At 36.1% G+C, this 18170-nt stretch overlaps 1 long non-coding RNA gene across 1 annotated transcript in view; it reads right to left on the minus strand.

Annotated features, from left to right (window-relative positions):
- Positions 1 to 18170, minus strand: part of LOC123590897 — a 103997-nt gene that overhangs the window by 64311 nt on the left and 21516 nt on the right. The window lies entirely within an intron of this gene.

Consider the following 18170-nt stretch of genomic DNA (forward strand, 5'->3'; position numbering starts at 1 on the left):
AAACCTCTAGTCAAGCTAAGTAAGAAAAAAAGAGAATGGACATAAATTACCAATATAAAAAATGAAAGAGAGGGCATCACTACAGATGCCATAGAAATTAACAGTGTAAAAAGAAATACTATGAATAACTCTATGCCTACAAATTTGATAACCTAAATGAAATGGACCAATTTCTTGAAAGACATAACCTTCCAGAACTCACAGGAGAAGAAATAGTCTGAGATAAACCTATATCTACTAAAGAAATTGAATCAATTGTTTCTAACAGAAAGCATCAGGCTCAGATGTGTTCGATGGTGAATTCTACCAAACATTTAAGGAGGAAATTATACCAATTCTCTACAGTCTCTTTCACAGGATATAAGCAGAGGGCACTTCCTATCTCATTCTATGAGGTCAGCAGTACCCTAATACCAAAACTAAACAGACATTATAAGAAAACTATAGACCAATATCTCTTATGAACATAGATGCTAAAATCCTCAACAAAATATTAGCAAATCAATTCCAAAAAATGTGTAAGACTATAAAGCTACAGTAATCAAGACACAGTAGTATTGGTGAAAGAATGGAAAAACAGAGTAGTGGAACAGAATAAAGATCCAAGAAATATTGACGCCCATAAATATAATCAATTAACTGATCTTTGACAAAGAAGCAAAGGCAATGTAATGGAGGAAAGACAGTTTCTTTAAAAAATGGTGCTGGAACAACTGAATATCCACATGCAAAAAATTAATCTGGACACAGACTTTTTTAAAAAAATTTTTAACGTTTATTTATTATTGAGAGAGAGAGAGAGAGAGAGCGAGCATGGGTGGGGGAGGGGCAGAGGGAGAGGGAGACACAGAATCTGAAGCAGGCTCCAGGCTCTCAGCTGTCAGCACAGAGCCCGACACTGGGCTCAAACTCACAAACTGGGAGATCATGACCTCAGCTGAAGTCAGATGCTTAACCGACTGAGCTACCCAGGTGCCCCAACTTTTTTTTTTTTTACCAAGATATGGACATAAACTTTATACTCTTCACAGAAATTAATTCAAAATAAATAATAGATCTAAATATAAAATGCAAAACTATGAAACTAGAAGATAATATAGGAGAAAACTTGGAAGACCTTGGATATGGTGATACCTTATTAGATACAGCACCAAAGACATGATGCATGAAAGAAATAATTGATAAACTGGAATTCAGAGGAGTTAAGAAGGCAGAGTAGTAGGGGGACCCTGGGTTGGCCCCTTCCTCGAATACATCTAGATAAATATCAAATCATTTTGAACACCTAGGAAATCGAACTGAGGATTAAGAGGACAATCTACATAATTTAAGGTAGGGAACATGGAAGGTATGAAGTGCAGAGACATGAACTGGGGGAGAGGAAAGCCAAGGTGCCACTGAGGGTAGGGAGCCCTTTCATAGAGAGAAGGAGAGAGGGGAAGAGAGAGCAGCACCTTGGATTCCTGCAAGAAAACTCTCCCCCAAAACCATTGGCTGGGAATCAGGAGGAACTGACTATTGTTAAGTTTTTGCTGAAATTCTGAGTTTTTGGAAGTCCACACCATTTTCTGGAGTCAATACAGGCAGGTGGCAGTGCTCCTGGGGAGGAGGGGAAGCCCGGGAGTGGACAGGGGAGTGGTGTGGGGATTCCGTGGGTCTCACTGAGAGTAACTGTTCCCCTTCCTGAAGTGCATTTGGAAGAAGGTATATGGCGTTTCTAAGGATACAAACCCGGCAGTCACCTTTGAGCAGCTGTTCAACAGCAGGGCAGAGTGGTTCACAGAGAGGGCAGATAACCTGGTTGCAGCTTTTCTCTGTGCTTCCCCATAAACTCCATGCACCTGCAGCCTTTTGAACTGCTTTTATGTGACAGAAAGGTGCCAGGCACAGTGCTGTGAGGCTCTCCTCTGGAGGAGGGAGCAGCTCTGTGCCTTGCCTGGTCCTTTAAGATTTGGAGGTTTGAATCCCAGCTGCATGCCAGAGATCAAACACAGGAGAGCTGTGGCACTTAGTGTGTGGATAGTCTGGGCACAGACAGGTTGAGGGCAGGATCTGAACAAAGTCTGAGATATAGAGAAATCTGTTTGCTTGGCTTTGAGGCTTTCCTGAAGAGGAACTGTGGCAAGCTTCCCTGTCCAGAGATAAGAGAGCTGGATGATCCATTCCCACCCCAGCCTCCTGCCCAACACAGTGGTACTTCAGTGAGCAACAAAGAACCCCCCCCCCCACCGCTCTCAGAGGCTGGAGCCACATACACCAAACCCCGCCTGCCCCTGCCCTGCACCCTCTAGGGGCATCTTTACTAGAGTAGGTCTGACTGTGAGCCTAGCTGAATAGCAAACAGTGGGCCTCTCCCCCAAAGGACCAACACAGTTACTTGGAATGCACCAAGTCTGTTGATCATTGAGTGCTCCAAAGTGTTAGCTTCAGTTCTAGTGGAAATAGGACCAGGCTTTGTTTAATTCTCTCTCTCTCTCTCTCTCTCTCTCTCCTTTTAGAGTAAGGTTTATAGCTTTTTAGTTTTTTTGTTTTGTTCCTTTTCTCTTTTTTTGGATCAAGCTTTTATTTTTATTTTTTTTAATCAAGCTTATTCTAACAAATCAAAGCACACTTAGTTAAAGGTCCCGAAAGGTCCTCCTGAAAGCAAGGAAGAACTGCAGAGGACTGACCTGTGGAAAAGAGTAGCCAAACCACAACACCACAATGTGTACAGCGCACACCAGAAGCACTTCCTGAATGCCAGACCTTGGAAAATCTATGACCCCTTCTTAATATAGCATTACTCTCAGGAGCAGGAAACATTACAAGCTTTCATTATACACAAAACACAGAAACCTAGTAAAAATTACAAGATGAAGGAATTCTCCCCAAAAGAAAGATCAAGAAACCACATCCAGGGATTTGCTTAGAACAGATATAAGCAATATATCTTAACAAGAATTTAGAACAGTCATAAGAATTCTAGCTTGGCTTGAAAAAAAAGCATAGAAAACGCCAGAGAAACCCTTACTGCAGAGATAAAATACCTAAAAATTAGTCAGGCTGAAATAAAAAAAAATGCTATAACTGAGATGCAAAAGCTACTGAACATAATCACAATGAGGATGGAAGAAGCAGAGGAATGTATAGGTGATATAGAAGATAAAATTATGGAAAATAATGAAGGTGAAAAAGAAGAGGGAAATAAAACTATATGATGAGTATAGACATAGGGATCTCAGTGATTCCATAAAGTACAATAATATCCATATCATAGGAGTTCCAGAAGAACAAGAGCAGGGACAAGGGGCAAGGCCCATTTGAACAAATTATCATGGAGAACTTCCCAAATCTGGAGGAAGGAAACAGGCATTCAAGTCCAAGAGGCACAGAAAGCAGGATTTGGGGTGACAAAATGATAAAGTGAATTATATTCTAGTGGTATCTTTTCCACTAATCCATTTTGAGTAATGTGGATCAAACATACTTCCTCAAGCATCTTCCTGTCTACAAGCTACTTAGCAGAAATAATTAAGATTTAAGTCTCTTGATGTTACCTTTATATCACTTTCTGCTCTAATAAATATCATCCTGTCTTTGCATATGCTGTTGGTAAAGCCAAATGATGTAGCAGAGAATATATACTTGGATTTTTATTGAAACCATATTTGTCCATAAAATCTTCCCAAATTACTGTCATAGAAGGTGCCGCTTTCCTCCAACATCCACTATATAAAATGCTGCCTACTCTAGGATGCAATACCCCTTGATGAAACAATCTTCTTGCCAAAGAGTTCCTAATATGGATCAGTAGAGGGTCACTTTAATCCCCCTTAGGCAGTAAGGCACACTTCCAGCTTGAAATCAGCTCAAGACAGACACCGTATTTCCTAGCACCAGGAATTTCCTGAGTAGAATAATTTGATGTCGTTGTGGACGTAATAGCTCATGGACATTTCTGCTTAATCACTTTATCTCCAAATTTGTGTGGACAACATCAGCTTAAGATGAGCCTTTCTGACACCAGGGAAACTAAACACGTGGGGATAAGGCTAATCCTCTCTCTAACTATCTGGGAATAACACTGCACACAAGGCTGCTCTTTCAGAATTGCTCTAAGCTTCTCCCTATCATACCACACAAAAGATTAGGCTTCCAGCCATCTTGAATTGCTGTGATGAAAGCAAAGCAACATGATGCTATCTATAGCTACCACTACACTATGAGAAGAATTCCACCCAAGGCCATATTTTGCTAAAAGATGTAAAGCATTAGACCTTTGAGCCATATGTATAGCTAAAAGCATTAGTCTTAAGCCCATCCGGAAGGATGCACATTTGAGAAACCAATACCCTCCTCTGTGATTGAAAAGGAAGAGTCTTCCCCAAAATTACCAAAATATACTCTTGAGAAACACTAAAATCTGCTGTCATTTGAAACATTTTACAAGCATGCCTTCATATATTACTTTTATAACTTAAAAAAAGATTATAAGCAATCTTTACAAAAGAAGAATAAAGTAGAAGGAATGACTCTACCTGATACCAAGTCTTACTATATAGCTCAAGTAATCAAGTCACTGTAGTGAAGCAGAGGAATAGATACCTATCAGTAGATAAAAATTGAGAACTTAAAAATAGAAAATTTTGGGGATGTATGCCTAGGCAAAGAGTTTGGAGACCTGACACCAAAAACACATTCCATTGGAGGAAAATTGATGAATTAGACTTCCTTAAAATTAAAAGTTTTTGCTCTGCAAAGACTCTGTCAAGAGGATGAAAAGACCAGGTTCAAATTGGGACACTTGCAAACACATATTCAACAAAGAACAAATATGCACAACATATAAAGAACTCTCTTATACTTTATAAAAAATATATATAAAAACAAACAATACAATGACTAAATGGGCTAAAAACATGAAGAAACATTTCATTGATGAAGTTATGCAGATGGAAAATAAACAGATTAAAAGATGTTATATCATTAGCCATTAGGAAAAATGCAAATCAGAACCACACTATGCTATCATGAAGCATCTTGCACAATGGCTAAAAAGAAAATTAGTGAAAACACCAAATACTGGTGAGGATGGGGAGAAACTGGATCATTCATACACGGCTGATGAAGATGTATAATGGCACAGCTGTTCTTAAAAACATTTACAGCTTTTTTGTTGTTGCTGTCTTTGTTTATATTAAATATGTGAATACCTTAATCCCATTCCTTGGACATTTACCCAAGAGAAATGAAAATTTATAATCATACAAAAACCTGTGCACAAATGTTTATAGCATGTTCCTTTGTAATAACCCCAAAGTAGAAACAGCCCAGATGTCCTTCAACAGGTGAATGGCTAAACAAAATGTGGTATATCCAGGCCATAGAATTCTAGTTACCAAGAAAATGGAACAAAGTCTTTCTGGAATGCTTGGAGCTTGGAGTCATTATGCCCATCCTCACAACAAGAAAAAATGATTAACAGGGCAAATTGCTGCCCCCCCCCAAATTGGAGAGACAAACAGGAACATGCAAAGAGTCACAAATTGCCGTTGCCTAAAACCCTATGCCATCCTCACAAAGTGTACAAAGGAATATGAGAAACTTCAAGTCTTGGTCAACAAAGAGGACAAAAAAATGTTATGGCAAGTACAACAAAATAATTAATTGGGTACATGACAAATTGTATTCCTCTAAAAAGAAAATGTTTTCATCAGTAAAGTACTGGAGAAGCTCTGCAACATCAATATCATAAAGCTATCCCAGAGTGAAAAGGGCGTGCAAACAGGAACATGCTGTTCTTTCCCAGGAAGTGTTACATCTTCATCCAAGTTTGCTTCTTCTGGAACTAATGTTGCAATGATTTAAGAATAAATGGAAAAGGAAGAATCCCAATTCTTGCCATGTTTGAAAGACCTAAATTAGTAAACAAGCCAGATCAGTAGTAGTTTTGGCAAATGAGATTTGGGAGTACTTTAAATAGTTAAACCATGTAAGGGGGGAGTAATGGCATAATTGCTCTCCATCAGCACTATGCACAAGTTAAAAATAAGATAAACTTCTTGTCCTGAAAAAAAAAAAAACACATGTGTTTAAAATTGGCATATGTACTCAAACAAAAGAGCAATGCACAGCCCCTAGCAAGTGGGCAAAAAGATTCAGGGTTAAATCATAACCCAAAAGATAATTGATGAAGCAGGGCTATGTAATCAGAAAGACCAAAGTAGTAAGGCCATTTAAAAAGATCACTCCAGTTTAGTTATGGCAAAATTGGAAAAGAGAACACTGTAATTTGGCCAAAAGTATCCAGGATCCAGGGACTAAGGGATAGAAAATAATTGGAAAAACTAAACAAACAGAAAAAGGAAGCCAAAATTCATGCTTGGGTCACTGAATTCTACCTACGGCAATGAGAAAAGTCATTAGAGAACTCACATTTATTAAGGAATTAACACATGCCTCCCACCATTCATATGCCATCTTACAAAAACCTAAAATACTTTAAATTATAAAGTTAGTAATTTTTATTTCCATTTTACATGTGATGAAATTGAGGTTGAGGGAGTAATTAGCAGTCATAAGGTTACAAATTATGCCTCTAGCAGATAGCTCAGATCTTACTCTGCACTTTTAACAGCAAATGCTAGTGGAAATGAGATACCTTAATATTACTTAAATTTGTATGGGGATTTTATATTAATTTTATATTTTATATTCATTATCTCATTCTTCCTTTAATGTAAAGATATGGGCTAGGTAGATCTGATATTGTTTCATTTTCTCAGATGGGCAGAGTAAGCATCAGAGAACACCACTGGTCTCCCGAAGACATAGAGGGGAGGACGGATATATACTTTGCTCTTAGACCTGTTAGAATCCAAGTCAAGTGCTTTTGCTTTTGCACAGAGTACAGTCATTGTGATAGCTTTATTAGGACTGACTCTGGTAGTGGGACTGGAACAGATGATAGTATAGTTAGAATTATAGTGGTATGAGAATTACAAAATGGTGCTAAAGAGCATATTACTGTTTGTAAACCATATTATTGTTTGTAAACAAGTACTGCCTCTCCTGGCTGCAGGATTTTGGTCAAATCACATACTCTTTCCTCTTTTTCACTTCCCTCATATATAAAAGGTATTGATAATAGTACCCTACGACTTACTTCCTAAAGTTTCTGTAAAAATGCACTGAGATATAAGTGCTCAATAATGGTATGTAATATTAGTAACAGTAGCAATAGTAGTAGAAATGGTTATTCATAAGGTAAGAAAACATTAGGAACATATAAGGAAAGATAAATAAATCTAAAACGAGGTGGAGAAAATAGCCATAATGTTCCACTTTAATCTGTTTTGAGATATTTTGCCTGAGTGAATTAACAAAGTAAAAGGCATTTCCACTCTTGCATTTCACAACAGTGGTATATACCAATGTTTTTATATATTAACAATACAAACTAAGGCAGAAATTGATATTTACACTGAGATTATAAATGCTTCAAAAATAAACACAAAATGAGTATATTAATTTGTATTTTGTTCGTCTTTAGATTTCAGGTAATTTTCAGACCCAACTACAAATACTTACCTTTATATTACATACGTAATAGTTATCCTGTGGAGTCAAAGATGGGACTTCAGATGTCCTATACAGTAGGACAGTATATTATTTGTTACATTCAATTTCATAATTTCAGTAGTCTAAAAAGAAAATAACATGATGATATCAAGGCTCCTTGATATTCATAATTACTGTTTTACTGTCTACCAAATGCAGAGTAGCCATCTTATTGCCATACTCTCCTCCCTCATCTTTCTTATGCCATGTTTTTTTGAGAAATTTGTACTTCTTTGTTGGCAACTCATTTGTTAAGCAAATACCTAATGACTTGGAGAGTATGACTTGGAATATGGCCCTGAAAAACAGAAAAAGATAATCCCTACCCTAATGGACTTATGGTCTATTTAGAAAGACAACCATTGCACAAGTTATAACAAATAAGTAATTTAGAGTTATAATTTCCATTATGTACTATCAAAAACACAGAATGCAGTAGAGCATATAGCAGTTTTACCTAACCTATTTTGGTGATCAATAAAGAACTTTAATAGGAATTGGCTGTTAACCTGAGCAATGAAATCTGAAAGAATATCTAGATACCTAGATAATGAAAGACATTATCTAGGTGAATAGGTACAAATAGACAAGATGGATACTGTTCCAAAGAGAAGGAACAGGATACATAAAAATCCACAGTTGGTAAAAATGCATAACGTTGAAGAATTCATAGAAGGATCCTATTACTGATTCTCCAAGAACAAGCTTGTGGGTAGGCAATAAGTACAGGGGACCCAATCATACATCAATTTTGAGCCAGATTAAGAAGTTTGGACTTTTTTTCTTTAGAAAGCTATACATATTGAAAGATTTTTAAAGTGATGTGGTGACATAAATTACTATACCTTTAAGAATATTAATTGGAGCTATATGGGATGCAAGAAGTGATGGAGGAATGTGAATCAGAATGCCATTATAGTAGACAAAAGAGAGAGATGGGAAGGCAGAAATAGAAATGGTTTGGAGAAGTAGAGTTAGTTGGGGATGAAAGGTGTGAAGAAAAAGAAGACAACATCAAATTCTGTCTTTCTTGTTGAAACGATTGAGTGTATCAAAACAATAAATACAAAGACAGCGTACTGGAGGAATAGGCTCAATGTAAGAAAGAAAAAACTGAGCTAACCGTGTTCTGCTCTTTTTCCAAAAATCCATCAGATAATTTCTTCTCTTTATGGCAAAGAGTGATTGATAGGTTAAAGGGAGATTAAGAGTACTATTTTTGAAGAACTTCACGCATCTGGGAGCTTGAGGGAAAGGAAAGTAGCCCCAGCTTGATAGACATTTTCCTTTTTGAGTTTAAATTGTGTGATAGATGATAGATAGATAGATAGATAGATAGATAGATAGATAGATAGATAACACATACATACATACATACATACATACATACATACATACATACATAGACAGACACATTTGAAGCTCAAAAAAGAGTATTAGAAATATCTATTTTCAGTTTCTGGCAAGCCTTGGCAATACCTATGGAGAAAAGAAGTTGAAAGTAGAGTTGAGGAAGAAGGCATGAGGAAATCCAATACTTAAAAATTGTAGAGATCATTGGAAGGAATTGAAAAAGGAGGAAAAATACTTAGAGAAAATAGGATGAAAATTGAAGAGAAGATACTGTTTTAATGAGTTTCACTTGTGCAGAAAGTGATCACTGATTTGAGTGATCTAGATGTCATTGGTACCATCTGCCAGGGTTGTTTCAGCCTTACTGTAAGTGTGCAAATGAGAGATGCTGAAATGGAAACAAATATATTTTTTTAATTTTTTTAATGTTTTTTATTTATTCCTGAGAGAGAACATGAACGAGGGAGGGGCAGAGTGAGAGAGGGACACAGAATCCAAAGCAGGCTCCAGGCTCTGAGCTGTCAGCACAGAGCCTGACACGGGGCTCGAACTCACAAGCTATGAGATCATGACCTGAGCCAAAGTCAGACGCTCAACCAACTGAGCCACTCAGGTGCCACTATTTATTTTGAGAGAGAGACAGACAGACAGACAGACAGACCGAGAGAAATAGAGAGAGAGAGAGAGAGAGAGAAAATATGAGTGGGGGAGGGGCAGAGAGTTAGGAGGACAGAGGATCTGAAGCAGGCTCTGTGCTGACAGCAGAGATCCTGATGCGGTGCTCAAACTCATAAACTGTGAGATCATGACCTGAGCTAAAGTCAGAGGCTTAATCGATTGTGCCATCCAGGTGCCCTGGAATTTTGCTGTTTTGATTTAAAAGAACCTAACTGCTTCTGCTTGCTTCAGCTTGCCTAGTCAATGATGGGGTGAGGCATGGAGGGACTCTGAGGAATTCAGAGCATTCAAAAGCTTGGCTGCTGGTGATAGCCATTCAAGACAAGGAGCCAGCATTGACTTTGCTGGGATGGCCCTCAAGCTGCTTCCTCATGGTTTCATGAGCCAGATCACAAATGAACATTCTTCTGAAGGCCAGGGGAGATTCCAAGTATTCTGAAGCCTCCAAAACTATGTCCCTGAATGGGAAAGTAGACTTTCTGATAAAGAAGCTCTCCCATCAGTGACCAAGGTCAACCTCAAGGATACCTGGGCAGCAGGGGATGGCTTCCCCAGGGTACTCAGCACTTCCATAGGAGTGGAAATTTTTTAATATGTATAAATGCCCATGGGTATAGATAGTGCAGTTGAAAAGTTGAGGATTTCTAGGTGTAAAAGGAAGAAGAATGAAATCACCTAAAGGACAATTTAAAAATGGGTTTTACAATGGAAAAGTGACAATTCTCCAATATTGTGATAAGGAGGAAAGAATAGAAAAGGCAGGGGTGGTATTTCTACTGGTTTGTAGATTTGTAGTAGGAATTTGAAATAGTTCATTACTGATAGTTCCTGTTTTCTCTCTGAAGAGAAAGTTTGAGTTGCTGAGGACAGCAAGTGATGAGAGAAATGGGAAGTTTCACAAGCTGAAAAAATGCCTTAAGTAATTTAATTGATTGTACAAGTGGTGAAAAGGGTCATTGATGCTGCTGATTTTAAATGATTAATTTCATCTTTCTGTCTGATATTCTGATGCTTATCCATTGAGGCTCAGCAATTTGAGTACAGGCATTCAGAAAGCCAACATTACATTCTTCCTGGGTTTCGATTTCACTAGAGAAAGCCATATAGATGGGAGGGGAAAAGTCCTGATGAGATAATATGGTAGAAAAGAAAATATAAAGAAAACAGTTGGCATAGTAATAACTGAGAGGGAAAATCAAAATATTGGAGATGGTGTTGGTGGAAGAGTAATGTTTGTCATGATTCAGAGTTCTAAGAACTGTGGTGTGACTACAGCAATAGGAGAAGTTGATGAAATGGAAGACTAATCTATCTGAATAAAGTGTCCCAAAGAACTAGAAGACCAGCATGCTGGACAATGTCTATCATGTAGCATAAATGATGAACAAACTTGGGATATAAATGAAGTGTAATCACAGGTGGATTGAATAATAACAACCACCCATTATGGAAGAGTCGTGGTCTATAGTTAGTTTACAACATTGAGCTCCATTTTATCCCTCTGTTAGTGATCATCTGTCTAACTTAATTGAATCCTTTTCCATCTGACCAAAATTGCTTACATACAGTTTCTACTTAGTTAGATTTATGAAACAGAAAACAAGATTCTTAGAAATTGAAAACTGAAAATCTTAGAAGAAATCTAGTCTACCAATTTATTTTATCAATGAAAGAGACCAGGAATGTTTAAAGGCTTGTTTATATTCACAGAAATAGTAGCAGAATCAGGGTAAACCAGTTCTTTTATTGTGCTAGTCATGTTTCCATCCCAAATGACTTAACAAGTGAAAAACAAATTTAGTAACAACAGTACCCTGCCTCTAAATAAAGACATGTGATATTTATAAGAAGGCACACTTTTCCCTATAAGTAGCATCATTAGAAAATGTAGACACTGTGGCACTTCATTGTCAAGCTCTTAGGAATAAGATCAATATATGTAACTATGGAAATAACATCAGAGAGAAGTAGATCAGAAAGTGTGGAAAAAAGAGTGTGCAAAAGGAGGTAATGACCTTAGGTATCTAACTGTAAAGCAGTCATGAAAAAATCAATACCAAAGGCCCATAGGTACCTGCATTTGCTCTTGATATTTAGTACGTATGATTTATAGGAAACTAGGGAAGTAAGAAATGAGACAACAGGTATGGAAAAATCATAGCATGTCAACAGCTAATGGAGTTTCCTTATTTCTGTATATTTAAAAGTTGGGGAATATGATATGCAAATTTAACTTAAAACTTTGACTAATGTAACATTCTTTTAGATATTTTATCTTCAGATTTTATTTCGTTATCTACCTTTGCTTTCTTTATCTTTGCAAAACAAGCTAAGAACGGGTTATAGGAAAGTTTTTCTTTTAACACAGAATAAAAATGCTTATAAAAGCAGCAATAAGAAGAAAAATGGAATTTTGCCTGTTTAAACAGTATCTTCAGATAATGACATGTAAATAATATCAAAATAAATTATTTATTCACCAAATAATTTGAAATATTATTGAAATGATAGTGACTGCAAGATTTAAACCAAAAACATCCAAAATGAAACTCACTTATTTAAAATGAACTCACCTGTAAGAGTGAGGTATTTATTTTAGGCAATATATATAAAAGTCCTAGATTTAATGTTGATGAGTTTCAGAGAGAAATAGTCCCAGATTTTGTGTTAAAAAGAATGTCAGCCAAGTGAAATATTTTGTTATAAAGGACAAAAAATATGGGAATGGCACAATTCTAACTATAAAATATTTATTACTTAATATGATGATATGCTAAAATTACAACAATTTCCAACATACTATTAAAATGCTTTAAATGATAGGGGCGCCTGGGTGGCGCAGTCGGTTAAGCGTCCGACTTCAGCCAGGTCACGATCTCGCGGTCCGTGAGTTCGAGCCCCGCGTCGGGCTCTGGGCTGATGGCTCAGAGCCTGGAGCCTGTTTCCGATTCTGTGTCTCCCTCTCTCTCTGCCCCTCCCCGGTTCATGCTCTGTCTCTCTCTGTCCCAAAAATAAATAAAAACGTTGAGAAAAAAAATTTTTTTAAATGCTTTAAATGATCTCATTGATTGAAAATACTACCTAGTGAATAGTCACTCTCTTTCACTGACCTTGGTGCTGAGGGAACAAAATGAAGTAAACATTTTCTGAGTAATGTTCTTTGAGTTTTCTCAGCTAATTTATTTTCTCAAATAAGATAACCACAAAACTAAAAGTAAACAGTATATTAGACAGTAATGACATCCAATCCCATGGATTAATTTATTTACATTTTAGGAATATTAACATAATTACATAATCAAAGTTGTTAATGTCATACAGATTAGGGTCATATACACATTATTCAAGATTCATAAATATTAGTCAAAATGTAACTATTCTAGTCAAGACTGACAGAGAGTACATATGGCTAACACACACACACACACACACACACACACACACACACACACAAAGTTTTAACCTCAGATTCAAAAGGAGTACAAGGTACATAGGATAACACTTCAGAAAATGGGGAAAAAATAGCACTGGAGAATGCAAACGAAATAGCTTTACAACCATCTCATTATAGGGGCGACTTAAAAATATAGGATAAAGAAAATGGGAAAAACTAAATGACTTTGTTGCAATCTTTCTGCTTGCCAAGAGCAAGTAATGATGACTCCCACCAGGGAAAGCTAAATTGAGAGTTGAGAAATAGCTTCAAATAGACATAAAAATGGAAGATACTATGTTTTTTAAACAAGGAAAAGTGCTTCCATTAGGCCATTTTATATAAAACATTTTCTATTTGTCCATTATATGCAACTCAATCATTATTACATAAGAAAGGAAACTAAGTCTTATATCCATCATATTCTTGCTGAAATGGAAAAAATAATACAAAAATTTAATGCTGTGAAAGGAGTAATTTTCCAGTTATACTAGACCTGAAATGAATCAATAAAGGAAGAAACGGAGCAGCAGTATGTGAACACAGGAGGAAAAGTTATGAATAAACTCATTAACCCAGAAAAGTGGTAAGAAGAGGAAGGAATGGGAATTACACTGTTAGGCTCAGAGAGGGATTTTTTTTCATTTGTATGGCAATCTGATGCCCTCAAGCAATAAAAGAAATCTGTAAAAGAGGTAGCTGACCAGTCATAGTCATAGTGCAAAGAGGTCTATTTCATGTGTCAAGAATGCCCAAAGATCATGGTTCTGGACAAATATAAAGTAACATATTAAACAAATAACCAATTGTGACCTTTCAGTGGACCCATGATTTATTCAGACTCCCTATGAAGACAGTATTCAAACAAGGAAAAGATTGATTATACACTTGCTGAGATCAAAATGGAAGACCACTTCAGTGTGATAACAAATTGCAATTGCAAAGGTCTAAGAAGAGTGCCTATATCTGAAACTTTTATATTTCTAGTTTACTGAAAACAGAACAATGAATATATATTTCCTTATGAATATAAATTTCTTCCAATATAATTTTTAAATGGAGATTCCTAATTAATTGAGTTCTTGCCTTACTAATATTGAAGATCAAGAGAGAAGCTCTGGCCACCATGGACTGGATTTAACCTCCTTATTGTAAACAACCTGAAAAATGGACAAAATGTGTGAAACATCTTCTTTCAGTCACTGGAAAATTGGTGGAGCAGGACCATGATCACTGAAAGAAGAGAAATAAATGAAGTGAACTTTATGATTGCCCCAGAATTCTGTCTGAATGCACTGAGGAACAGAGAGTGTCTCAGCACACCATGCTATGTTGTTTAATTGAAAAGCCAGAAGTTGGATTTCATGTATGCTGAGGCAGCCGTAAATTTCAGTGCTGAACTCCAGAAAAGAGAGAGATGTATAGGAAAAATGTTCCAGAAATTCCCATGCCTCATTCCTTTGGGTCTTTATTACTCTATCAGTCATGGGTATCCAAAGAAGGAGAACCAATAGGAAATAGATGATGATAGATGGATGGATGGATAGATAGATGATGATGATAGATGATGATGATAGGTAATGATGATAGATTAGATAGATAGATAGATAGATAGATAGATAGATAGATAGATGATAGATAGATATTTTAAGGAATTAGCTCATGTGATTCTTGGGGTTGGCAAGTCTGAAAACCATAGTGTAAGCTGTGGGCTGGAAACTATGGCAGAAATTATGCTCTAGTCTTCAGGCAGAGTTTCTTCTTTTCCAGAAGACTTTAGTTTTTGCTGTTAAGGCCTCCAATTAAATGGATGAGGCCCACCCACATTATCAGTTACACTTTCTTTTACTTAAAGTCAACTGCTTGTAGATATTACCTACATCTACAAAATTCTTTCAGAGAAAATTTAAATTGGTGCCTGCTTAGATAACAATAGCTTAACCTGTTGACATATAAAACTAGTCATCACAACTATTTACATGTACATGCATGGGTGAAACTCCATAAGGTTGATCAACCAGAGAGCTGTGGAACTGAACCAGAGCCCACACAAGTAAGTACTCAAATTATAATCAACATGAGAGTCCTTATTGACCACTAGATATGTTCAGTTAGAGAAGACAGAAAGACCACACTTTAGTAGTAGGACTAAATTGTTTACATATTAAAGGGTACCCAAGAGCCACCAAATAAATATTAAAAGCAAGTCTCAAAAGTAGCAAGTGGAGTCACTAGTAATTTAATTGCTTACAAATTTAAAGCCCAAAATTCTTTAAAGAAAGAAAACAAAGTCCAGACTCAGAGTCACAATCTTCAGCATATAATTTAAAAAATGCTAGCTATAACGAGAAGCAGAAAAATGCGACAAGGAAAAAACTGTCAATAAAAACAGACCTAGAAAGGAGAAGGATAATAGAACTGACACCCAAAGACATTAAAATATCTATTGCTACATACAAGTATTTGAAGTAAAACATGAACAAGCAGAGTAAAAATCAAAAGGTATAAAGAGACCTAAATGGACTTTCTAAACATGGAAATTACAATAATTCATGTGAAAATTCACTGAATGGACTTGACAGAAGATTAGATAACAAAGAATGGAAGCTCACTAGACATGAAGATGTAGAAATAGAAAATATCCACAATGAAGCACAGTGAAAAAAAGACTGGATAAAAATGAACAGGGCACCCATGACCACTACAACAGTATCAGTGGTCTAATGCATATGTTACTTGGTATATTAGAAGGAAAATAGAAGGGGCAGTCATAGTTTGAGTTTTCAACACCCTTCTTGATTTTTGATTGATCAAGTAAATAGAAAATTGATAAAGCTATACAAGACTTAAAGCATAATAAAAAGAAAATACATCTGATTGATATTTACAGGACATGTCATCCACTAACAATTGAATTTGCTGTTTTCAAACAGTTAAAAAGAAAAACTCAAATCGTTCAAAATATGTTCTTTGTAAGAATAAATTTGAAAAAAATGAACCTAAAAGATATGGGGAAGTCCCCAAATATCTAAAAATTAAGTGACACATTCTGAATGAAATTCCAAAAAGTATTAATTAATCCAAATAAAAGAGGAACAAGTATATATGGGACAAAAATTAAATAAAGTGGAAAATGGTAGGTAGATTACATATCAATTATGTCAACTATATTAAATAAAAATAGATGATATAATACAGGACAAAAGTAGACTTCATAAAAAACAAGAGCCAAACACATGCTGTCTACTAGAAAATATGCTTTAAATATAAGAACACAGGTGGATTAAAAGGAAAAGTTTGAAACGTGATGTACCTTGTAGACCACCAAAAGCAGAAAAGTAGATCTTATCCCTTCCCCCTCCCATTAATTGCCTCCATTTGCAGAAAATAATGAGAATCGCATTGCAATAAAAAGAAACATTCAGAAGGTGAAAGTGGAGCTGAGTCACAACCAAAAACCAGCATACCCTTATATTGTATAATGAGTGACATAGCAAAGAAAAGTCTGAGTGTACAGAACAGGAAGTGGCAAAGGGCAGTAACTTCCTCATGTTATGAAACAAAGATAAGGAAAAAAAACTTTAAATTTGGAATAACAAGAAATGAAGATTTAAGAATAAATGGAAATAAGCATCAGAAAAAAAATTAAAATTTTGGTATCATAAAAAACAAAACTTTGAAAAGTATACAGGTGTACAAACTAGTGTAGGTGAACCAATTTTCCAATCTTTCAAAGCATAGAAACTGACGTCAAAAATAGAAGTGAATACATTTTAATTAGAATTGTTGTAACAGGGGAGCCTGGGTGACTCAGTCGGTTGAGCGTCCAACTTCGGCTCAGGTCATGATCTCATGGTTGGTGGCTTCGCGCCCCACGTTGGGCTCTGTGCTGACAGCTCAGGGCCTGGAGCCTGCTTCGGATTCTGTGTCTCCCTCTCTCTCTGCCCCTTTCCTGCTCATACTCAGTCTCTCTCTCAAAAATAAATAAAGATTACAAAAATTAAAAAAAAAGAAAAAAGAATTGTTGTAACATCCATAGGAACTAAAGAAGAAAAAATCGAAGGAGATAACTTCTGAGGATTGAGAATTGACATGAAAGAGGGATGATAAGAAATATTGTTGTTATCTAATAACTTTATTTTTTTGTACTTTTATCATGGGCATTATGCCAAGAGTACTTCTACGACTGTATGAAGCAGATTTCTAGCTTTTTAAATCTAATACATTCACTTATAAAACAAGTCTTTATTGAGTTACTCTGTGCTAGACACTATTCCAGTCACTAGAGATAAATATGTTAGGGAACAAAACAGATAGGATCTTTCATGTGATTTAATTCTCAGAGAGTATGTGATGTTTAGGTAGGCATATGTCAACTAGTAGGCATGTTTTTTTCTTTTCTTTTTTTTTTTTTCAGGAGTAATGGGAAAGTACTATTTTTATTCTACATTAAGGAAGCAAAATTGGCTAACATTCTAAAGAAAAGAGACATGGCTAACCTCGATTTCTCAGTGGAGCCTTCTGATAACAAAATCTCTAAGAATTGTACTTAAGGATTCCTGATAATGGATCAGGGGAACTAAGAAACCCTACGTGGTAAAGTCACTCACCATACAGAGGAAGTTAAAATGACCAAATCTTCAATTATCATTTCCTGGAAAAATAAAATGTGAGACTAAAAAGGACTTAACAAGCTACTGCATCAATATAGAGCTGTGGAAACTGAGACACTACAAAATTACATGAATGACTTAATTGGTTATTATGAGACTTCAATCAAAAATCCACTGCATATGCCTCACAGACTTACTCTGTTTCCATCCTGTCATGGGTATAAAGTACAGCCTCTATTTAAAGCATTGGAGTGTCACTTTTCATTATATTTATCGTAAATGTGCCCAACAAATGACTAAGCAGAAGGTAAAGTCAATAAATACAGTGACATAAATAACTTGGAGTCAGGATCTTAAGGATCTATTCTTGTCTTCTTTACCAACATGTTTGATGTTCATTGGCAAGTCACTTAACCTTCTCGTACTTCAGTAAAAGTGAGGACAAAAGCAAATCCACAGACATATTGTGAGATTCTATGACTAATGGTGCTAAC

This window comes from Leopardus geoffroyi, chromosome B4 (assembly GCF_018350155.1).
Source record: "Leopardus geoffroyi isolate Oge1 chromosome B4, O.geoffroyi_Oge1_pat1.0, whole genome shotgun sequence".
In the NCBI taxonomy this organism is placed as follows: Eukaryota; Metazoa; Chordata; class Mammalia; order Carnivora; family Felidae; genus Leopardus; species Leopardus geoffroyi.